Below are 25046 nucleotides of genomic sequence, written 5' to 3' on the forward strand. Positions count from 1 at the left end.
GGTAATGGGATGAACAACATGACCTGCACCAAAGTCAAATTAGGATATAACGTTAGGCCAATGAGAGTGTTCTAAAATTCACAGGTAGAATGCCCAGCTTTTATTTCGTCACACTCACAACCGTAAGCTATTTTCTGTTATTAAGATAATTCCCTTGTAAATAATGATCTTGTTGTGAGTTTATTTTCCTGTAATAATGAATACAAATGAGATAAAGTTATGTCATTGTCAGCTATATGATATGGTCATTATTTAAACTGGCTAGCCAGCTAACTTGACGTTAACTAGCTAGCTAACAAGCTAGAAACTAACATTGTTTCTAAAGTTCCTTTTAGTTGCCTGGTTTGCTAGATTGACAAACACTAAATTCATTTTTACAGATGGGTTTATTGGTGTTAAAATACACCAGTTATTCTATTTTAGACCACCAGGCTGCTGATTTGGAACAATGTAAACAACACTAAATAAAGTATAAGCGTACGAGAGAGTCTGTTGTAACCTTTTTTTTGTTAAGAATTTATTACAGCAAAGACTAAAAACAGACGTATTCATTCATGAATGCAATTTCCCGAAATTGAACAGTTTATTTATTGTTTAAGCTAATTATTCAAGGCTTGCTTTATTTTAAAACTAAAATGCTTAATTTCATTTCAAATCATGAAAAACTCATATGCTGTGTGATGACGTGAATTAATGATTAATTGATACAGTAGCCTATAGGCCTATTGAAATATAGGCTTAAGTAAGTTACGGTATTAAGACTAAACAGGATGCGTTCTTTGGCATACAGCTCAATGGTGGTTATACAAGGCTGCTATACTAAGCCTACTAATGATGATGACGTTAGTTATTATTATAATAATAATGATAGTAATAATAACCATAAAAAGGAGATCAGGAAAAATTTGCGGTATTATTATTATTATACATAATTTTCCCAACAATTTGTAACAGTGTAAACACCATTTATTTTCAATAAATAATACCAGAGGCTGTTCTAACGAGGGGAAAAAAGTATAAAGCCTTTATTACAGCAAAACAAAGATTCAAAACAGCCAAATTTGTGAAATTGTTTACTTGACGTCGTTGTGTGAGGCTTGGTGCAACAGAAGCAGGATCTGTCTTATTTCTGTAGATATATTGAGGATTTATAAAGCCACGCACATTTAACAGTTAGACTACTGATTACAGACCTAATTAAGTTTGGGTTTCCTCTCCTCAGTTTTCTTAGACAATAAGGCAAGGGTTGTTTTCTCATCTCCTAACTCTGCTGCTGCCTCCGCGGCATTGTCCTATATGGTAGTTAACTTTGCTATTATGAACATAGCAACAAAGTCTAGGAAATTGACGGCAATTCAACAGCACACTGATGTGTTTCAGAACCGTGGACAGCGACCGCTATCGAACGAGGGAGGAAGAACATTTGTTATATAATAATATTTATTTTATTAGTGTTGCATCATTGTTCTTATGTAATATAACCATATACAATTTCAGTAGCACATGTCTTAAACTGATGGACTGTGCCATCCCCACGGCCTCCATAATGGATCAGTCCACTCGGTGCAAATCAGACAGGTGTCTTGTACACCATGTTATTTAGATTATTTTGCTACTGCTTGACTAAAGAAATCTAGGGTGACTAACAGCCTGTCGACCAAACAATCGACCAGTCAACTAAATGAGTTCAGCCCTAATACTTTTGCATAACGACAACAACAAGTTTGATGCTGGGCGACAATAGACCTTTAGTCTTGACATTTTTGGTCTCACATGTGAATCCTTAAAGAGATGCGGCCTCCCGAGTGGCGCAGTGGTCTAAGGCACTGCATCGCAGTGCTAGCTGTGCCACTAGAGATTCTGGGTTCAAGTCCAGACTCTGTTGCAGCTGGCCGCGACCGGGAGACCCATGGGGCAGCGCATAATTGGCCCAGCGCCGTCCGGGTTGGGGAGGGTTTGGCCGGCAGAGATGTCCAAGTCCCATCGTGCACTAGCGACTCCTATGGTGGACCGGGCGCAGTGCACGCTGACACGGTCGCCAGGTGTACGGTGTTTCCTCCGACATACTGATGCGGCTGGCTTCCGGGTTAAGTGGGAATTGTGTCAAGAAGCAGTGTGGCTTGGTTGGGTTGTGTTTCGGGGGACTCACGGCTCTCGACCTTCGTCTCTCCATAGTCAAAAAATATAAAAAACATAAATAAAGAGATGGGTGGGGCTTAAGAGTGTTTGAACGATGCTGAATGGGTGTAGACAAAGAAGAGCTCTCCAGTAGGTGTACCAAAATATTCAAGGGCCATTTCCTTAAAAACTATCAACTTTCAAAGCAGAATTACTTTTCCATTGTTCCTCGACTGTAGTTTATGATTTACCATTGTCAAGCTCTCAGACTCTACTTTTATCCAATGTAAAAATAACACAATTTCAAACTTTTCTACATAGGACCGAATCGAGCCAGTCGGTCACATATGGTCTCACAACGTATAGCTCACATTTTTTCTCTCTCTCTCTCTCTCTCTCTCTCTCTCTCTCTCTCTCTCTCTCTGTTTTCCTCTCCTCCACCTCTATCGCTCCCCCTCTCCCAGCCAATTACCTCACCCTTAAGAGACAGCCCATTAGGTAAGGGCAAAACACACACACACACACGCACACATCCCATTAGGTAAGCAGCACGCCCACCCCCGACACGCGTGCACACGTGGCCCCCATGAGATAAGACGCACCCCCACAAACATATATTACACACACACAGCCTCTTAGTTAAGGGCCCATCCCCCTCTAATGGGAAAGGAGATTGATATAGACAGAAAAAAAAGACTTCTCAAGATGTCGCTCTCCCTCTGCTTAGCTCGGCCCGGTTGAAATATTTAAAGCCAAGATGGTATTTTTCTTTCCTTTGTGCAGTCATGGATCTGTTGATTTTCTCTGATGTTGATGTGCGAATGCTCAGACAGTAGAGCAGGGGAAAAGGTAAATGCATGCATGTAGGGGATTTTGTGTTTTTAAATACAGGTTGGTGTGTGTTCTTTTCTCTGTGTGTGTGTGTGTGTGTGTGTGTGTGTGTGTGTGTGTGTGTGTGTGTGCACTGCTGTTTTGGCTATTGATTTTCCAAAAGTGTGTGTTCGCCTATGTGTGTCTAGGCGCTACGTGTGGTTTTGCGTGTTGCCATGCAGTTTGTGTGGCTCTCCAGTGTGTGCTTTTGTCTGTGGGAGTGATGGATGGCAGGCAGGGAGCTAATGTGATTTGGATATGCCACCAGGAGAGAGTGTGTTCGTTGTGAGTGAGAGCCTCTGTTTGTGCGCCTCACTGTGTGTCGGTACTCATCCGTGCATGCCTGTTTGTGTGCGTGTGTGCATGCTTGTGTGTGTGTGTGTGTGTGCGTGTGTGCGCCTTTCTGCCAGTGTTTGTGTGTGTGTGTGTGTGTGTGTGTGTGTGTGTGTGGCGTTTTAAGATTATCCACAAGGAGTGTGTCAGGCTGTTGAAGGCTTTCTGCCCTACCTCTATAGATAGCTGAATCTGCAATGTGCACCCTCCTCTACCTCCCTCTATCTCTCTACTCTTTCCTTCTTCTCCCTCCCTTCCTCCCTCTCTCCGCCCTTTTCTCTCCCTCTTATTTCACTGTGCTTTGCAGTTTTTGGATGGAGGAAAAAAAGAGGAGGAGGGTGTGCGTGTTTTAGTAAAGGAGAGAAGAGGAGGAAGCTGGAACAGCCAGGGAGGGAGGGGTTAAAGGCAGGAAGGACGGATGGGCGAGAGGGAGCTCTCTCGGTGACGGTTATTGTGAGCCAGTTTACGTCTGTGTGGTCTCGTCTCATGTTTTCATCAGTGGACCTGGATGAAGTTTGAGGATTGTACTACTAGTAGTTCCCAAGCGTGGCGTTTGGTCTGTCGTCACAATGTGCGCTGCACACTTAACTGGACAATGCAGTTATCCGGAGCAATTGAAACTATAGCACTGAAAGTTTTCTCTTGTCCAACATGCTCTTAGCGTAAGTCTATTGGACTGTATTACTGCTTTCACATAGGAACTATTTTGCATGTGAAAAAAAAAAAAAAAAAGGGCAATGCTTATATGACCCCCTACAATCAGGCCCATTTTTATCACATTCCTGCCCCACATATGCCTTTCATACCTCCCGTGTGCATGCCTGTTGATGAGTGGGAGTAGAGTTGTGTTGATGTGGGTGGTTGTCTATTTGAATAAATCCATTTGATATACACCATCAACATTTCAATCCATCATTCGTTCATTCAGGCAAGTCCTAAGACCAATAATAACACGCGGGCCAAAAATGTTCTAATACAATGATCCAAACTAGACAGGATGATCCGAGCAGCACTTACCTCAACGTGGCTAACATTTCCCCCCCCAGCCTAGGTGTAGCCTAACCGGTAGTTAGGGTTAAGAAAACAGTGCGTGCTTAAGTGGCGGGGCGACGCGAAGAGATGGGGCGAAGTGACATGCCTTGCAAAGTCTTAAATTGCCAGAAGGATGGTTAACTGGCACTACCGAGCAACTATCAAGAGCCTCGGCGTTAACGGCTACATTTCACACTCAGCCTGTAGGAAAGGGATACAGTATACAGTCTGTCCTTAACAACCCATGTCACCTGACTGTTGTGTTGCAGTGTAGTCACGTAGGCTATACAGTAGACCCAGTGTCTGAACGGATGGCTCAGAGTTCTGTACGCTGGTCTGGCGTGCTCGACATTTGTCAGATGGAGCCGATTTACCCAACCTGAACCCCCTTTTCTTTCTCTCTCGTTCGGTCCCTTTGTTCCTCTCTCTCTCTCTCTCTCTCTCTCTCCCTCTCTCTTTATCTTTCTCTGAACTCTACTGTGAGCTCCAGCTTTTCCTTCTGACCTGAGCTAGCATTTACACTACATTGTGGTGTTTCTTGTTGCTTTTATGACTGCCGCTATATTCAGGACAGATCATGGTGTCTCACTGGCAGATCAGAGGTCTTATTATTGTATTTGGATAAGTAACCTGGTCTGTTTTTAATACTCTAATCTAAGGGGGAGAAACATGTCCTTATGTGGAATGTGCGTGTGTTAGGTTACCAGGTGAGGACAGAGGGAGAACAGGAGCAGATGATTGGCCGGTGGAAAGGCAAGCTTCCCGTCAGCTTCACATTTCACCGTGGAGCCTCATGTCTGATCGCATTCAGCGATAGCATATCAAACCTTTCAGTGTTTGTCCTGTTGTCCAAGTTCAACACTTGATACTGGGACTGGGTAGGATACTCCGTTAATCCCATAGAAAGATATAGTGTAGCTCACTGTTTCTTTAAATAAACCACGTTCTCAGAACCTTTTTGGATCATTGGGAAATCCCTAAGCGGTTGCATCAGTGACACGGCTATGCTAAGCTAATTGAAGTATATATTTTTAAATCAACGTAGCTGTCTGATGCGCTCTCACGTCACACTCGGGTGTAGTGGTAACGTACAGTAGGTGGAATGGTGTGTCGTTTTTTTTGGAGAGCAGATTTCTGATCTCTTAAAGTTGTTGTGACTTGGGTCTGGTTTAGCGGTTAGCTGAAAGTGATCGAGTAAGACAATACATGGAGAGCGAGACACTGTGAAAGAATGGGGGTGAGAGGGATGGTCGTGTGTGTGTGTGTGTGTGTGTGTCATGGTTCCTGTCTCTCTGATGCTTTTTTGATGGCGCTTCCCTTCTGTTGCCATGGCCGCAGAGTGACTTTCAGGGCGGGGTTAGGGGGCGGGGCTTATTGATTGACCTAATACAGTAATGAGGTCTGAGTAGCCTCCTGTGTGCACATGCACGCACACAATGGCCCAGGGAGGTATAAAACACCCCCCCGCATATGCGTAATTATATTATAAATAGACCCACCAGAATGTTTGGAAACTAAGTAATTTTCCCAGGGAGGGATATAATTATATATATATTTTTCACTCTAAATTATAGTGTTCTCTCTCTCCCACTCCCCTTTTACTTTCTAACCTCTCCCTTCTTCCCCCTGTTGTGCAGACAGAAAGAAAAGCAATGTGTAACACTGTTACCTGGTCATATCTTGACACTGCTTTACTGTAGGCCTGCTACCCAGTACTCTACCCTGCAACTTAGAGACTGCTGCCCTATGTACATAGAGCCATTGAACACTGGTCACTTTAATAACGTCTACAGTATGTACAGTGCGACTTTTTGTTACATCACAGCCTTGTTCTAAAATGGATTAAATAGGTGTTTATCCTCATCAATCTACACGCAAAACCCCATAATGACAAAGCACAAACAGGTTTTTAAAACTGAAATATCACATTTACATAAGTATTCAGACCCTTTACTCAGTACTCTGTTGAAGCACCTTTGGCAGCGATTACAGCCTCGAGTCTTCTTGGGTAGAACGCTACAAGCTCGGCACACCTGTATTTAGGGACTTTCTCCCATTCTTCACTGCAGATCCTCTCAAGTGCTGTCAGGTTGGATGGGGAGCGTCACTGCATAGCTATTTTCAGGTCTCTCCAAAGACGTTCAATCGGGGACAAGTCCAGGCTCTGGCTGGGCTGCTCAAGAACATTGAGACTTGTCCCGAAGCCACTCCTGCGTTGTCTTGGTTGTGTGCTTTGGTTCGTTGTCCTGTTGGAAGGTGAACCTTAACCCTAGTCTGAGGTCCTGAGCACTCTGGAGCAGGTTTGCATCAAGGATCTCTCTGTACTTTGCTCTGTTCATCTTTCCCTCGATCCTGACTAGTCTCCCAGTCCCTGCTGTTGCTGTTGAAAAAATCCCCTCCGCATGGTGCCAGGTTTAGTTATGAATGATCCTATGTGACTACTGCTGTACACACCAGTGTGTGTGTGTGTGTGTGTGTGTATGTATACAGGTCTACATTTTTTTCCGGATTCTGACATTGCGCGTTCTGATATTTCTTCATTTCTTTCAATATGCTTTTTGGATTATGTGTGTATTGTTTTGTAATGCTTAGTATTATTGCTGTACTGTTGGAGCTAGAAACACATGCATTTGGCTGCACCAGCGATAACATTTGTCGATGCGACCAATAAACTTTGATTTGATTTGAGGTGCTTCCACACAGGTGTGGTTCCTGAGTTAAATAAGCAATTAACATGCCGTCATGCTGCGGGTCATGTATAAACATGCCAAATTGCCCGTTATTGTGGCTACCATGGCTAGAAGAGGAGATCTCATAGGTTTGAAAGAGGGGCCTCAAATTAGCATAGGGGGTTTAAAGTGTGTGTGTGTGTGTCTTAGTCACCAGATCTCAACCCAATTCAACACTTCTGGGAGATTCTGGAGCGGCGCCTGAGACTGCGGTTTTCACCGCCATCAACAAAACACCAAATGATGGAATTTATCGTCAAAAAAAATGGTGTCGCATCCCACCTGTAGAGTTCCAGGCACTGCATTGAATCTGTTCTGGCTGGTAGTGGCCCAACGCCTTACTAAGACATTTTACTTTGGTGTTTCCTTCATTTTGGCAGTTACCCGTAGAACGTGTTGTTGTGAAGTGTCTCTTGCCTCCAGCCTCACCTAGGTGATAAAGGTAATGTGTGATATATCACACACACACGCTCCACACGTGTCCCGTCACACTCTGTTATTGTTCTTCGGGGTTTAGCTGAGGATGTGTGTTTATTTTCCAACCTCCTTATCTTATCTCTGCTCTGCTTGTGTCTCCGGAGCAGCTTCACAGCCGGCCAGTCCTAACTAACACACTAGAATGTGTCCCAGCCTTCAACAGTTATTTTCCTTCTCTCTCTCTCAATTCAATTCAATTCAATTCAAGGGGCTTTATTGGCATGGGAAACACATGTTAACATTGCTAAAGCAAGTGAAGTAGATAGTATACAAAAGTGAAATAAACAATAAAAATCAACAGTAAACATTACACTCACAGAAGTTCCAAAAGAATTATGACATTACAAATGTCTTATGTGTATACAGTGTTGTAACGATGTGCAAATGGTTGAAGTACAAAAGGGAAAATAAATAAGCATAAATATGGGTTGTATTTACAATGGTGTTTGTTCTTCACTGGTTGCCCTTGTGGCAACAGGTCACAAATCTTGCTGTTGTGACGGCACACTGTGGTATTTCACCCAGTAGATATGGGAGTTTATCTAAATCGGATTTGTTTTTCGAATTATTTGTGGATCTGTGTAATCTGAGGGAAATGTGTGTCTCTAATATGGTCATACATTTGACAGGAGGTTAGGAAGTGCTCAGTTTCCACCTCATTTTGTGGGCAGTGTGCACATAGCCTGTCTTCTCTTGAGAGCCAGGTCTGCCTACGGTGGCCTCTCTCAATAGCAAGGCTATGCTCACTGAGTCTGTACATAGTCAAAGCGTTCCTTAAGTTTGGGTCAGTCACAGTGGTCAGGTATTCTGCCACCGTGTACTCTCTAAGGCCAAATAGCATTCTAGTTTGCTCTGTTTGTCTGTTATTGTATCAAGTAATTATCTTTTTGTTTTCTCATGATTTGTTTGGGTCTAATTGTGTTGCTGTCCTGGGGCTCTGTGGGGTCTGTTTGTGTTTGTGAACAGAGCCCCAGGACCAGCTTGCTTAGGGGACTCTTCTCCAGGTTCTTCTCTCTGTAGGTGATGGCTTTGTTATGGAAGGTTTGGGAATCGCTTCCTTTTAGGTGGTTGTAGAATTTAACGTCTCTTTTCTGGATTTTGATGATTAGCTGGTATCAGCCTAATTCTGCTCTGCATGCATTATTTGGTGTTTTATGTTGCACACAGAGGATATTTTTGCAGAATTCTGCGTGCAGAGTCTCAATTTGGTGTTAGTCCCATTTTGTGAATTCTTGGTTGGTGAGTGGGTCCCCAGACTTCACAACCATAAAGGGCAATGGAGTTCTATAACTGATTCAAGTATTTTTAGCCAGATCCTAATTGGTATGTTGAATTGTATGTTCCTTTTGATGGCATAGAATGCCCTTCTTGCCTTGTCTCTCAGATTCTTCACAGCTTTGTGGAAGTTACCTGTGGCACTGATGTTTAGGCCAAGGTATGTATAGTTTTTTTGTGTGCTCTAGGGCAACGGTGTCTAGATGGAATTTCTATTTGTGGTCCTGGCTACTGGACCTTTTTTGGACCACCATTATTTTGGTCTTACTGAGATTTACTGTCAGGGCCCAGGTCTGGCAGAATCTGTGCAGAAGATTTAGGTGCTGCTGTAGGCCCTCCTTGGTTGGTGACAGAAGCACCAGATCATCAGCTAACAGTAGACATTTGACTTCAGATTCTACTAGGTTGAGGCCTGGTGGTGCAGACTGTTCTAATGCCCTCGCCAATTCGTTAATATAAACTCAGCAAAAAAAGAAACATCCTCTCACTGTCAACTGCGTTTATTTTTAGCAAACTTAACATGCGTAAATATTTGTATGAACATAACAAGATTCAAAACTGAGACATAAACTGAACAAGTTCCGCAGACATGTAACTAACAGAAATTGAATAATGTGTCCCTGAACAAAGGAGGGGTCAAAATCAAAAGTAACAGTCAGTGTCTGGTGTGGCCACCAGCTGCATTAAGTACTGCAGTGCATCTCCGCCTCATGGACTGCACCAAATGTGCCAGTTCTTGCTGTGAGGTGTTACCCCATTCTTCCACTAATGCACCCGCAAGTTCCCTCACCCTCCGATTCAACAGGTCCCAGACGTGCTCAATGGGATTGAGATCCGGGCTCTTCGCTGGCCATGGCAGAACACCGACGTTCCTGTCTTGCAGGAAATCACGCACAAAATGTGCAGTATGGCTGGTGGCATTGTCATGCTTTAGGGTCATGTCAGGAGGATCCTGCAGGAAGGGTACCATAGGGAGGAGGTTGTCTTCCCTGTAAATCACAGCGTTGAGATTGCCTGCAATGACAAGCTCAGTCCGAGCTTGTCACCCCTGGTGAGACAAAACCGCGTCTCGTCAGTGAAGAGCACTTTTTGCCAGTCCTGTCTGGTCCAGCGACGGTGGGTTTGTGCCCATAGGCAACGTTGTTGCCGGTGATGTCTGTTGAGGACCTGCCTTACAACAGGCCTACAAGCCCTCAGTCTAGCCTCTCTCAGCCTATTGCAGACAGTCTGAGCACTGATGGAGGGATTGTGCGTTCCTGGTGTAACACGGGCAGTTGTTGTTGCCATCCTGTACCTGTTCCGCAGGTGTGATGTTCGGATGTTCCGATCCTGTACAGTTGTTGTTACACATGGTCTGCCACTGCGAGGACAATCAGCTGTCCATCTTCTCTCCCTGTAGCGCTGTCTTAGGCGTTTCACAGTACGGGCATTGCAATTTATTGCCCTGCATCTGCAGTCCTCATGCCTCCTTGCAGCAGCCCTAAGGCACATTCATGCAGAGGAGCAAGGACACTGGGCATCTTTCTTTTGGTGTTTTTCAGAGTCAGTAGAAAGGCCTCTTTAGTGTCCTAAGTTTTCATAACTTTACCTTAATTGCCTACCGTCTGTAAGCTGTTAGTGTCTTAACGACCGTTCCACAGGTGCATGTTCATTCATTGTTTATGGTTCATTGAACAAGCATGGAAAACAGTGTTTAAACCCTTTACAATGAAGATCTGTGAAGTTCTTTGGATTTTTATGAATGCTCTTTGAAAGACATGGTCCTGAAAAAGGGACGTTTCTTTTTTTGCTGAGTTTATATGTTGAAGAGGGTGGGGCTTAAGCTGCATCACTGTCTCACCCCATGGCCCTGTAGGAAGAAATGTGTGTATTTTTTTGCCTTTTTCAACAATACACTTGTTGTTTGTGTACATGGATTTTATAATGTTGTATGTTTTTCCCCCAACACTACTTTCTATCAATTTGTATAGCAGATCCTCATGCCAAATTGAGTCGAGGGCTTTTTAGAAATCAAAGCATGAGAAGACTTTGCTTTTGTTTTGTTTTGTTTGTTTGTCAATTAGAGTGTGCAGGGTGAATACGTGGTCTGTCGTACGATAATTTGGTAAAGAGCCAATTTGACGTTTGCTCAGTACATTGTTTTCACTTAAGAAATGTACAAGTCTGCTGTTAAGGATAATGCAGAGGGTTTTCCAAAGGTTGCTGTTGACACATTTCCAACGGTAGTTATTGAGGTCAAATATGTCTCCACTTTTGTGGATTGGGGTGATCAGTCCTTGGTTCCAAATATTGGGGAAGATGCCAGAGCTAAGGAAGATGTTAAAGTGTTTTGGTTTGGCCAATTGGAATTTGCTGTCTGTATATTTTGTAATTTCATTGAGGATACCATCAACACCACAGGCCTTTTTGGGTTGGAGGGTTTTTATTTTGTCCTGTAGTTCATTCAAGGTAATTGGAGAATCAAATCTAGTGTATTTCTGTATTGTTTTAGTGATTCACCATAGTGAAGACGTAGACTCAGGTTTTTTGGGTCTCTATGTTTTTGGTTGGACAGGTTTCTCAGTTTCTTTCTTAGGTTTTTGCATTCTTCATCAAACCATTTGTCATTGTTGTTAATTTTCTTCAGTTTTCTGTTTTGATTTTTTTTTATTTGATAGGGAAGCTGAGAGGTCAAATATACTGTTAATATTTTCTACTGCCAAGTTTATACCTTCGCTATTACAGTGGAACGTTTTGTCCAGGAAGTTGTCTAAAAGGGATTTGATTTGTTGTTGCCTAATTGTTTTTTGGTAGGTTTCCAAACTGCATTCCTTCCATCTATAGCATTTCTTAATGTTACTCAGTTCCTTTGGCTTTGATGCCTCATGATTGAGTATTGCTCTGTTTAAGTAGACTGTGATTTTGCTGTGGTCTGATAGGGGTGTCAGTGGGCTGACTGTGAACGCTCTGAGAGACTCTGGGTTGAGGTCAGTGATAAAGTAGTCTACAGTACTACTGCCAAGAGATGAGCTATAGGTGTACCTACCATAGGAGTCCCCTCGAAGCCTACCGTTGACTATGTACATACCCAGCGTGCGACAGAGCTGCAGGAGTTGTGACCCGTTTTTGTTGGGTTATGTTGTCATAGTTGTGCCTAGGGGGGCATATGTGGGAGGGAATGCTGTCACCTCCAGGCAGGTGTTTGTCCCCGTGTGTGCTGAGGGTGTCAGGTTCTTGTCCGGTTCTGGCATTTAGGTCGCCACAGACTCGTACATGTCCCTGGGCCTGGAAATGATTGATTTCCCCCTCCAGGATGGAGAAGCTGTCTTCATTAAAGTATGGGGATTCTAGTGGGGGGATATAGGTAGCACACAGGAGGACATTATTCTCTGTTAAGATCATTTCCTTTTGAATTTCTAGCCAAATGTTCCTGTTTTGATTAATTTAATAGAGTTAGTTATGCTCTATACCAAATTAGCATACCCCCTGAGTCCCTTCCCTGTTTCACACCTGTTAGTATGGAGGATGGGGCTGCCAGCTCTCTGTAACCTAGAGGGCAACCAGTGGGTCTGTCTCCACTATACCATGTTTCTTGTAGGATGACAATGTCTGTATTTCCGATTTCTTTGATGAAGTCCAGGTTCCTGCTCTTTAGGGCAAAGGCAGTTGACCTCAGGCCTTGGATATTTCAGGATGAGATAGTGAAGGCTTTGTGTTCCATAAACTGTCCAGTGTTGTTGGTCGTGTGGTTTTGCATCAGGCCAGTAAGTGTGAGCAGATCCTGCTGAGCATCTGGTACATGCCATTGGCTTGGGCTAGTGTAAGAGTGGGGGTTGGGCCTGTTTCCCGCTCATGGCTTGGGCGCATGTGTGACTTCCATGTTAAAGCCCTCTTTGCGGGGGTGGGGTGCATGGGGTGGGTAGGAGGGGCATAGGTCTGATCTGAGGGGGCCTAAATGGGGTGTGGGCATGGTTGACTTGGGGGAGTGTTGATTGGTTGGGGTGGGGGTGGGGGTGTGGATGTGGCTGGGGGTGTTGTGGTCTGGATGTAGGTCCTCTCGGCGTGGATCCTCTATGTGTATGTCTAGGGGTCTGGGAGAGTGTCTCGTTTGTTTGGGCGGGGTGTCTATTGATCTGTTGCTCCTGTATGAAGTGTTGGGACTGCGTTTGAGAGCGATGTCCTTTAGGGTCCAGGCGAAGGTGGGCACTGCTGCCTTGTATAGGTGGACCTGGTCACAAAGGCTGATCAAGTCTAGGGTGGAGGGGTGGGCCAGGTAAACATTTGGTTTTGAGGCACAGTCATGGGAAATAATTGCTTTTACCCACTGTATGGTATCAGGGTGGAAGTCTTTTCGTGGTAGCAGGGTGGATATAACCACTTGTGCATTGGGGAAAGTAGTAGAAGCTTTTTCAATCACTCCGTTCAGTGCTGTGGCCACCCTTTCCTGCTGTGTTCTCGTCGTTTGTGCCTGTGTGTATTATTATGTATTATTATGTGACTAGGTGAACCTAGTTGGTCCTCAGACAGAAGGTCTAGGGCGCGCTGGGTGTTTGGACACCAGAGTTTAGACACACTGTGTTTGGGAAAAAGTGTATTTTCTTGTATATATTTCCCATTTGAGTCCATAAGGAGAACAATCTGTGTCTTGTGTATGTCCTCAGTGGGTGTGGGGGGGTTGTCAGGAGGGCTGACAGGTGGGGTGCTCAGAGGGGGTGAGATCCCCTGGGCTTGGGGTTCTTTATTTGTCTGTCCCGCTGTGATGTCGACATGGTTAGGGTCTGGGGTGGACTGTTCTCCTGTGGTGTCGAGACTTTTGTTGGGAGCTGAGGTGGGCTGTTCTGCTGGCTTCTCTGCGGGGGTGGCCACCTCTCTAGTGGGTTGTTCTCTGTCACACTCCATCCCCCTTCTACCTCTCCTTCAGGAGTCTGACCCTCTCTTCTAGTGATCTGTTCTTCTCCTGCTCCTGCTTTTTCTCCTGTTGAAGTTGTCTCACCATAGTCCAGAGTGCAGATATGTCTCTCTCCACCTCCAGCCCTCCGGGTCTTTTTAAGGAGGTGTTGTTGTGCTGGACTGTTGTCTGGGTCTGTGCTGCCTGGAGTGTAATCACCTGCTGTTCCAGCTCCACCTGCCTTACCTCCAGCTGGGCAAATGTATCCTTCATTTCAATGAGAGGGTAGTACTCTGTGCAGGGAGGTTGACTTTCCGCTTGGGGTTGCTCGTCTGTGGGGTTAAATAATGAAGAGGTCTGGTCTGACCCGCTCGGGGTGGGGGTATCTTTTTCAAGGGAGAGCTACTCCTGCTGAGCTAATTCTTTGATTATGTGAAAGTCCAGCTGAAACTGTTTGGGGTTGCCCTGTACCAATACTGTTCGACTTATAGAGATTTATATTAGCTATTGTCTAATATCCTGAGTTTCCACCCCTTGTTAACCTGTCTGGGAACGGGGTTCCCGCTAGCGGAACCCCTCGCCAACAGCCAATGAAATTGCAGGGCGCCAAATACAAATCAACAGAAATCTCATAAATCAAATTTCTCAAACATACAAGTATTAGGCACCATTTTAAAGATAAAATTCTCGTTAATCCAGCCACACTGTCTGATTTCAAAAATGTTTTACAGCGAAAGCTCCACAAATGATTATGTTAGGTCACCACCAAGTCACAGAAAAACCCAGCCATTTTTCCAGCCAAAGAGAGGAGTCACAAAAAGCACAAATAGAGATAAAATTAATCACTAACCTTTGATGATCTTCATCAGGTGACACTCATAGGACTTCATGTTACACAATACATGTATGTTTTGTTCGATAAAGTGCATATTTATATCCAAAAATCTCATTTTACATTGGCGTGTTATGTTCAGTAGTTCCAAAACATGTGGTGATTTTGCAGAGCCACATCAATTTACAGAAATACTCATTATAAATGTTGATGAAAATACAAGTGTTATGCATGGAACTTTCGATAAAGTTCTCCTTAATACAACCGCTGTGTCAGATTTCAAAAAAACTTTACGGAAAAAGCATACCATTAAATAATCTGAGTACGGAGCTCAGAGCCCAAACCAGCCAAAATAAATATCCACCATGTTGCGCAGTCAACATTAGTCAGAAATAGCATTATAAATATTCACTTTGATGATCTTCATCAGAATGCACTCCCAGGAATCCCAGTTCCACAATAAATGTTTGACAATAAATGTTAGATTTGTTCGATGAAGTTCATAATTTATGTTCATATACCTCCTTTTGTTAGGGCGTTTGGTAAACAAATCCAGCGGAAAGGTCGGACGAAAATTCCAAAAAGTTATATTACTGGCCGTAGAAACATATCAAACGATGTATAGAATCAATCTTTAGGATGTTTATTTCATAAATGTTCAATAATGTTCCACCCGGAGAATTCCATTGTCTGTAGAAAAGCAATGGAACAGGAGCTACCTCTCATGTGAATGCGCGCGTGACTGAGCTCGTGGCTGCTGGCAGACCTCTGACTCATTCCCCTCTCATTCAGCCCCCCTTCATAGTAGAAGCATCAAACAACGTTCTAAAGACAGTTGACATCTAGTGGAAGCCTTAGGAAGTACAACAACCAATATCCCACTGTATCGTCAATAGGGGCTGAGTTGAAAAACTACAAACCTCAGATTTTCCACTTCCTGTTTGGATTTTTTCTCAGGTTTTTGCTTGCAATATGAGTTCTGTTATACTCACAGACATCATTCAAACAGTTTTAGAAATTTCAGAGTGTTTTCTATCCAATACTACTAATATATACATCATTTGCATATATTAGCATCTGGGACTAAGTAGGAGGCAGTTTACTCTGGGCATGCTTATCATCCAAAACTGAAAATGCTGCCCCCTATCCCAATGAAGTTAACACCCCCCCCCCCCCCCCCCCCCCACGCCAGGGGATGGTCTGTGTGGAAGATGAGGTTGCTGATGTTTCCATTTTTATAATAGTCAGCAAAAAGTGTCTCTTTATTTTCCATATGGAGCTTTATTTTGTGCTCTTTTCGTGTATTATCATACTTTACATACACAGGGTACTGTATTTTAATTACCTCTGAACAGCAGGATGTAAGCTCCTAAGGCCTCTCCATTTGGTTGGAGCAGACTGTGTGACTCTCCTGCCATTGTTGGGCTAAAGGTCTTTGACACCTCTCACTTGACATGTCAGTGCTAATTGAGGTTGTATCAAGCTTGGCAGCCTTAATTTAGCATTCAGTCCTTATAAAGTAATGTAATGTATTTATCTTCTTGGCTTTTGGAAATAAAATATAGCTTCAGACTAAACATGACTCACTCAGTTCCAGGCATGATGGTGTTTTCAGGTTTCTGTTGTTTTCCAGAGCATTTGCTGTATAGCTTTGGAATAATCATATTTGGTAGTTATAAGCCCTTTAAGTGATTCTGTAATTCCATACAAAATCAGGTTGTAGGTTTTGAGTTTTGATTTGGAGTGAATGTTATGTTACAAGGTAGCCTCCTGTATATGTCCCTGACAAAAAATCTAAGTTTATCTAACTCTAAATCTTTTTTTAAGAACATGAAAAATGCAGGAGCTCATCTGCTCATGACCTCTCTCAATTTCAATACATGGGGCTTTATTGGCATAGGAAACAAATGTTTACATTGCCAAAGCAAGTGAAGTAGATCATAAACAAAAGTGAAATAAACAATAAAAAATTAACAGTAAACATTACACTCACAAAAGTTCCAAAATAACTCACCCTCTTCCATCTCCCGCCTCTCCCTTTTCTCTCCCCCCCCCCCCCTTTCCTCAGTCTATAACAGTGCAGGCGTTGACACTAGCAGCTCTGTGCACATTTACACACATGCTCAGCACATGGCTGGCCCCAGCTTTGGCTCAGTGTAGTTCTATTGTTGCTCTACTCTACACACACTGGATCAGTTTGGACCACAGTCCGTGGCTTCAGCAACTCTAGTGCCAGTTGAACTCCAGTTGGCCCATTCTAGGGAAGGTTGAACTCCAGTTGGCCCATTCTAGGGAAGGTTGAACTCCGGTTGGCCCATTCTAGGGAAGGTGGGTGGTAAACTAGGTAATCGGATTGTAGATTAGCTCAACGACTTACTTATCCCGTTGTGTATGGTGAACTTTTGTGTAGGATGACAACAGTTATGTCTGACTACAAAACTACTCAGTTCTGCGAGAGAGTTCCTACCACCATTCTGTTTCATCATTACGTAGGACTTAGAAACTTTGAGTCTTCCCTGTGTGTGTGTGTGTGTGTGTGTGTGTGTGTGTGTGTGTGTGTGTGTGTGTGTGTGTGTGTGTGTGTGTGTGTGTGTGTGTGTGTGTGTGTGTGTGTGTGTGTGTGTGTGTGTGTGTGTGTGTGTGTGTGTGTGTGTGTGTGTATGTGTGTATAAACTTGACTGTTGAGTAAAGGTTATGGATGTTGGAGTTGCAGTAGGTACTGTAGGTTCTTGGAAGGGATGACTCATGCGAACGCCTATTTCCTTATTTTTTGAATATGTAAATGGGGGTTTGGTGGCAGCCACGGTAGACACACCCTGGGCTGCTGCCTGCTAGCAGAGTTATTTCTGATCTCAGGACGGCAGTGAGGAGTGATCTTAACCAGGTCCTAGATCAGATTTTACGGCATGGCAATGATAGTCAGAGAAGTTCACAAAGGGCATTTCCATGTAAAGGACCCATGAGCACCAACATGTGATTGAAAGCTGAATCTATATGTTTTAGAAAATAAGGCATAGATAAATGTTTCAACCATTTTATATCCTAAATAATGGGAATAGCCAAATAGCTTTGCTTTCTGGTCAAACAGATGGAAAAGGAATCTTAGAAAATTATTCCAGAAAAAAAAAAGCTCGTAAAAAAATTGCCTGTCGATTGCAACACTCACTACTGAGTTCCAAACTTCCTCTGGAAGCAACGTCAGCACAAGAACTGTTCGTCAGGAGCTTCATGAAATGGGTTTCCGTGGCCGAGCAGTCGCACACAAGCCTAAGGTCACCATGCGCAATGCCAAGCGTCAACGTAAAGTGATGTTGGACTCTGGAGTAATGAATCACGCTTCACCATCTGGCAGTTCGACGGACAAATCTGGGTCTGGTGGATACCAGGAGAACGCTACATGCTCCAATGCATAGTGCCAACTGTAAAGTTTGTTGAAGCAGGAATAATGGTCTGGGGACGTTTTTCATGGTTCGGGTTAGGCCCCTTAGTTCCAGTGAAGGGAAATCTTAACGGTGACTGCGAGCCAGGCCTAATCACCCAACATCAGTGCCCGACCTCACTAATGCTCTTGGCTGAATGGAAGCAAGTCCCCGCATCAATGTTCCAACATCTAGTGGAAAGCCTTCCCAGAAGAGTGGAGGCTGTTATAGCAGCAAAGGGGGAACCAATTCTATATTAATGCCCATGATTTTGGAATTAGATATTTGACAAGCAAGTGTTCACATACTTTTGGTCATGTAGTGCACCTATTTGGTATACAAATTGGTAACAGCATTTCTGCAAAATCATTAACGAAATTACTGCAATTGAATTGGCTACAATGGGTAATCGTAGTCGTCACAAACCAGAATTGGGTCACATGCTACAGTCTTCCCCTTCCACTGGCATACTGTTATGTTCATAACTGTTTTCTTTTTCTGCGTGGTCAAAGCAAGTGTGAAAACGGTCTGGACAACCTCTCTCTCTCTCTCTCTCTCTCTCTCTCTCTCTCTCTCTCTCTCTCTCTCTCTCTCTCTCTCACACTCTCTCTCTCTCTCTCTCTCTCTCCAGTTAATGTCTCTCCCAGCTCTTACTGACACCTACCCATAAGCCCCCGCTTTTATTCACTGTAACCAGCATCCTTACCCACTGAGCACCGACTGACACCGGGTGTCCATGGATGTTGAAAATGTGTTCAGTCCATCCTGGCCTTGATTTCAACGTCCACAGACATAGTTATTTGGTCCGGACCGGCTTTCGTTTCAACGTCTACAGATGTAGATGTTTGGTCCAAACATAGATGTCCATGATTTGGTCCAGGCCAGACCAGACCCAAGTTTGGAGAGTATAGTACAGTGAAGTAAAAATAGTAGAGTATAATACTGTACTGCACAATAGAGTACAGTACACAGCAGAGCACACGAGTTGACTACACTAATGTACTGAACTATACTGTACTCTACTGTGCTGTGCAATGCACTGATCTCTACTGTGCTGTAATTTGATGTCCGAAACATAGATGTCTGTTAGGCTTGGGGAGGTGTCCAGATTTTCAAATTGTCATACCGTCCTTCTCTTATCCCGGTATTTACGGCATTACCAGCATAGCACACAAGTGGGCGCTAAAAATGCAAGAAAAGTTGATTGGGCCTCTATTACCAGATTCTAATTTAGCACAAACAAATTGCAAAATCGGCGCTGTTATATAAATGCTAATGAGCGAAAACAAACAAACTAATTGCTAAAAACATGATTTCTATCTTATAAAGTTTTACAAGCATAGCTAGTTGCCACCGAATGCCATTGTCGGTGGGTGTGGACATTTACAAGCGAAAGTGAACGAGAGAAATTGTGCACGTGAACAAAGCTATGATGCATGCTTTTCTGAAGAAGAAGAAGAGCAGCACGTGTACACAGAGCAGAACGGAGTAGGAACAAAAACGCTAGTAGGAAGCACAGGGGGAAAATGGCTGCTGTACAGACAACTCATCCACAGCTCTGGATCAAACAAGTTATCAAACATTTTAGCAGTGAATTGCACACAAGTGTAACTTCATTACCTCATGTGTGCTGCACAACGGAGACCCTCCAATAGATATAGAACGCTATAGACTCACCAGCTCCCGTCGTCTCCCGTTCTGCTGTTTACAAACAAACACATAACTGACTCAACTGTTCTGGGGAACTACGGTAAGCTTCATATCGTAAAATAATGTGACCGGTGAATTTTAAGAACGCTTTATCTCCTAACATATTATTAGGAGATAGTTGACTGCAGGTATCAACTTAAAAAGTAGCTACAATACGTAAAGTATTCAGACCCCTTTACTTTTTCCACATGTTGTTACATTACCTTATTCTATAATGGAATAAATAAAATAATCCTCATCAGTCTACACACAATACCACATAATGACAAATCAAAAGCAGACATGTCAGAACAAAACCAAGCCAGGAGGTTAAAGGAATTGTCCGTAGAGACAGGATTGTGTCGAGGCACCGATCTGGGGAAGGGTACCAAAACATTTCTGCAGCATTGAAGGTCCCCAAGTGCACAGTGGCCTCCATCATTCTTAAATGGAAGAAGGTTGGAACCACCAAGACTCTTCTTAGAGCTAGTCGACTGGCCAAACTGAGCAATCGGGGGAGAAGAAGGGCCTTGGTCAGGGAAGGTGACCAATAACCCAATGTTCACTCTGACAGAGCTCTAGAGTTTCTCTATGGAGATGGGAGAACCTTCCAGAAGGACAACCCTCTCGGCAGCACTCCACCAATCAGGCCTTTATGGTAGAGTGGCCAGATGGAATCAACTCTTCAGTAAAAGGCACATGATAGCCTGCTTGTAGTTTGCCAAAATGCACCTAAAGACTCTCAGACCATGAGAAACAAGATTCTCTGGTCTTATGAAACCAAGATTGAACTCTTTGGCCTGAATGCCAAATGTGACGTCTGGAGGAAACCTGGCACCATCCCTACGGTGAAGCATGATGGTGGCAGCATCATGCTGTGAGGATGTTTTTCAGCAGAGGGGATTGGGAGACTAGTCAGGATCGAGGCAAAGATGAACGGAGCAAAGTACAGAGATCCTTGATGAAAACCTGTCCCAGAGCGCTCAGGACCTCAGACATGGGTGAAGGTTCACCTTCCAACAGGACAACGACCCTAAGCACACAGCCAAGACACCGCAGTAGTGGCTTCGGGACAAGTCTCTGAATGTCCTTGAGTGGCCTAGACAGAGCCTGGACTTTAACCCGATCAACCATCTCTGAAGAGACCTGAAAATGGCTGTGTAGCAACGCTCCCCATCCAACCTGACAGAGCTTGAGAAGATCTGCAGAGAAGAATGGGAGAAACTCCCCAAATACAGGTGTCTCAAGCTTGTAGCGTCATACCCAAGAAGACTCAAGGCTGTAATCACTGCCAAAGATGCTTCAAAATGTGGAAAAAGTCTAGGGATCTGAATACTTTCCGAATGCACTGTATATTCGGTATACCGCCCAAGCCAAACGTCTATGATTGGTTCAGATTTGGTCCCATTCGGACCAACCAAATTTGGTCTTGTTTGGGGGGACGGGGTTCATTAAATTAGCCCGTGTGTCAAATAATACCCAACTATGCAAAGGAGCTATTAGGATACATCACCATGAAGGGAATGATATTCATATCTAGAATTATGCATTTCTGTGTAGTACAGATCAGCGACCCATGATAATATTCCGTTACTGGGTGTAAATCCACTTACTTTAGTTCAATGACCAATAAAGTAAATGTGTTTTTGTAAAATGTTCCGTGTAAATTGTTAAAAGGAGTCATTGTGCATAGAGTTGTATGGTTTGTAGCACTTTTGGAATCAATGGTTTTTGTTTGGCATACATTTGAAAGTGAAAAATCGGAGTCTCATGCACAATTCCGTTACCGTGGAATTGCCCCTAAGGCACATACAGATCTGGGACCAGTCCATTTATTTCACCCTCCTCTTTCTGTTTGTTAAGTTGTCCCTGCCTGTGGAGGTATTGTTGGTAAGAGTTGGAGCCGCGGCTCTGTCTGGTGATGGTGTTTGTTCCAAACACAAGTGTTAGTCAAGGAACGCATCCAATGAAGGCACTTACTGTGTCTCCAAATGTCCAAATGTTGCTACTCCCTTTCTGATTGGCTGGAATTAGGGACCTATGACAGCGGAGACGGTCCCCCTCGTCTCATGTCGTAAATTGAGTCAGTGGTCCGTTTTTGTACAAGCTCCTTTTTTGTTGTTGTTGATGAACTTGGGGAGAATATAGATTGTATGATGGTCTTCCCCCACTCCCCCCTCTCTGGTAGCCCCTCTTTTGTGTAGCTGAGCTGGGCTGTGGATCCATTTTTTTATTTAAAAAAAAACCCATTATTATTAGCCTCTGTGGTGTGATTTGTTTAAGGGGAGGCCAGGTGCCAACATGTAGCTTGGCTCCTATTCTACTAGTCTGTAAGTGCCGGTTTTGTTGGAGGGGAATAGGGCTCAGCTAAAGCAGAGTCACCCAGAGCGCACCCATGACTGAGGAGGACACACACACAAACACACATATAATGTAGCTTTATGTGGGCCTCACTGGGCTGTTTGTGTGTGCTGGCTAACTCAGAAACAGTGTCCCTTATTCTGTGCCAGAACACACAAAGAAAAAGAGAGTCAGACAGAAGGGGGAGGGAGGGAGGGAGAGAGGGAGGGAGAGAGAGAGAGAGATTCTTACTGTATGTGTGAGAGTATATCATTGGCCATTTTTTAGTATGTCGTTTGCTCACTACACAAATGTGCTCTGCCCCAAAGCTGCAGTTGCATTGTCCTGATTGTCCGTTATGGTATGAATGTGTTTTGAATCGAGGTGTGTCTGCTGGCTGCCTGCCCGTATGAAACATCAGGCAGATCTCCAGGTGCAAACAGACAGACAGGCCAGGCCGATGGACAGACGAACACATAGGCTTCGCCCTGCGTTGAACTGAGGCTGATCTCCCCATTCTACCTGTGGCAGTCCTTTGCAGGGACAGACAGGCAGGCGGACCATGCTTTCCTATTGCACCTGTAGCATCCCTACCTCCATACTGTCTGATTCGCCAGTTGACTCTCCAGATCCCCCCCCCCGCAGTCCCAGTCTGAGATCCAAGTCATCTCTTTCTCCTCCTTCCCTCCTCTTCCACATTCTCTCCATTATTTAGCTGAGCCTCGGGCTGTGTTGTTGAGGCCAGACATTGATGACAGGCGGACCCACCGGGTGCGCCGAGCACAGAATGGAACTAAAGACTGTAATTATTAAGGGGAACAATCCTTTATCTGTCTTCAAATCACTTTGGACTTTAATGGTGTTTGTTTAACAAGACCAAGGTGAGACGATGTGAATAATTTAGTGATTTGTGTGGTTATATGCCGCGGCGGCGGCTTCATGCGCATAAAGGGAGGGACGCGCGCACACACGCACACCCCCAGTCTCTTTTATAGTTAAAGCACAGGCTCTTTTTGTGCAAAGTGTAATTGAGGAGCAGAGTGGGCTAAACAGAGAGCGTAGATGAGATGAGAAGAGGGGTCTGGAAAAGCCTCCGAGAGAGCGTGCCTCCGTGCCTGTAAACTGAACACACACTCGATGCATCTTAAGCTCGTTCTCACTGTTCTTCAAGGCCCAACATGTCTACAGAAGCGACACATGCAGCCAACTACTGTAGCATTTATTGGTGCTGTTCTTTAGGGCTTTGCTAAAGCTCAGAGTTGATGCGAGTCGAGCACAATGGTGCATTAATGATCCCACTGAAGGCCTCTCTGTCCCCTCTTTTCCCCCAATGCTTAAACACTCACTGGAAGTCCGTTTTTGTTTGTGTGTGTGTGTGTGTGTGTGTGTGTGTGCGTGTGTAGCAGAGAATGTTTGGTCAAAAAAAGAGTTGATTCCCCTTTGGTCACGGACATGCTATAAATCCACCCTGGTTAACCAGTCCCTCTTTCTCTCACTCTATTTCTCTCTATTTCCCACCTCTCAATTAATAGGAAACCCTTCGGCTGACGGTGGTTCTTTTGTTGGTTTTGAGGATCCATACGTCACCATAACTAGAGACCCCCTGACAGCCCCCATCTGGTCCTCATCAAGTGGTGCCGCCAACGGTCAGGCTGGATGCTGTATGGCACACAGGCACGTACAGGCACACACACACACACACACACACACACACACACACACACACACACACACTCTCACTGATGTACAAACCTATACATGCAGGCACATGTTCTGTCTCTCTCTCTCTCACATGCATACACTCGTGCATTACACACTCTAAAGCACAACAAAAATCTAATCAAATGTTATTTGTCACATGCTTCGTAAATAACAAGGTGTAGACTAAGAGTGAAATGCACACACACACGTACGCACATGCACTCACAATGCGCGTACACAGAGGAACATGAGACATCCCGGTGGCTTGGCCGTCTTGCTCGCTCACGCTGAAGGCAGGGTGTCATGGAAACGCCTACCTCTCACCATGGTTACACACTCCTTAACCCAAAAGGATAGTACTCTCTTCTTCCGAGGCGCTTCTTCCTCTCTGTATTTCAGCCCAGGACAAAAATGAAAAGGCAACATTTTTAGGATGGCGGTCTAGTCTAAGCCAGTGGTCTGTTTGTGCGTGTTGGCTTGGTTTCACAGGCACTCGACCGCTCACCCCTCGGTCTCTCTCTAATACTTCTGTACTTGCTGTCAAAGTCATGTCACACCCTTTTTCGGGATTTAGAAGTTGTGTGTGTGTGTGTGAGCGCGTTCCCACAAAGCGTCCGACGTTTACCGAAAGCCCCAGGCTTCCTGCCTCATGTCTCCTGCTCCTCATTACCATGTGAATGATGTTTCCTGGGTGGTCATTAACAACTTGATTAATAACGTATAAACATCATTTTGACAACATAACAGAATATAAAATGTCTTGCAAAAGTGCTTATTATTATTATTATTATTATTATTGTGTGTGTGTTTTATAGACACCAGCGTAGAAGACCAGTAGACCAGTCCAGAATAGGACCATTATCTCCAAGAGAGAACTCGTCTCGTCCACTCCAGGCTCCATCACAAGGTGGGTCACTTGTCATCACACGGCTGTTGGCATGGTTACCTGTTTAGGTGGACTAGGCCTATAATCTGTTGTAGACAGAGAGTGAGAATGGAGTGGGATCTCTATTGTTGACTTTTTACTCATCTGTTATGCAGCACAACATTCTCTCTGACCCCCTTGGCCAGACCATAGAGGTTGAGCGACACGGGAGGACATGGTCATTTAGACCGATGGGCCATTACTCCAGGAGCCATTTTGGATTTGTCATATATTGCGTTTCAAAGCGTTCTCCCCTGGGAGATGGTACAGGTTCCAGAGGGAGGAAGAAGAATTGGGTGAGCGATACAGAGGGTAGCGAGAGAGGCCGAAAGAGGGAAGGGATGAGAGAGGGAGGGCAGATTTTGTGGTAGAGAGAGGGAGGTTTGAGAGAAAGGTGGAAAGAGAGAGAGGCTGCTGGGGAGGCAGCAGGAGAAATCTA

At 44.3% G+C, this 25046-nt stretch overlaps 1 protein-coding gene across 2 annotated transcripts in view; it reads left to right on the forward strand.

Annotated features, from left to right (window-relative positions):
- The window catches only part of LOC139416305 (nuclear receptor coactivator 3-like), a 125577-nt gene that overhangs the window by 53037 nt on the left and 47494 nt on the right, over positions 1-25046 (forward strand). Inside the window, exons 1-3 of one of the 2 annotated variants that reach the window (XM_071164798.1) lie at positions 2403-2967; positions 23514-23655; positions 24498-24589. The gene's annotated coding sequence lies outside the window, so the exon portion shown is untranslated. Of the gene's footprint in view, positions 1-2402; positions 2968-23513; positions 23656-24497; positions 24590-25046 lie in introns of those variants that run through there. The other variant, XM_071164797.1, reaches the window with a different exon arrangement.

This window comes from Oncorhynchus clarkii, chromosome 9 (genome assembly GCF_045791955.1).
Source record: "Oncorhynchus clarkii lewisi isolate Uvic-CL-2024 chromosome 9, UVic_Ocla_1.0, whole genome shotgun sequence".
Classification (NCBI taxonomy): domain Eukaryota; kingdom Metazoa; phylum Chordata; class Actinopteri; order Salmoniformes; family Salmonidae; genus Oncorhynchus; species Oncorhynchus clarkii.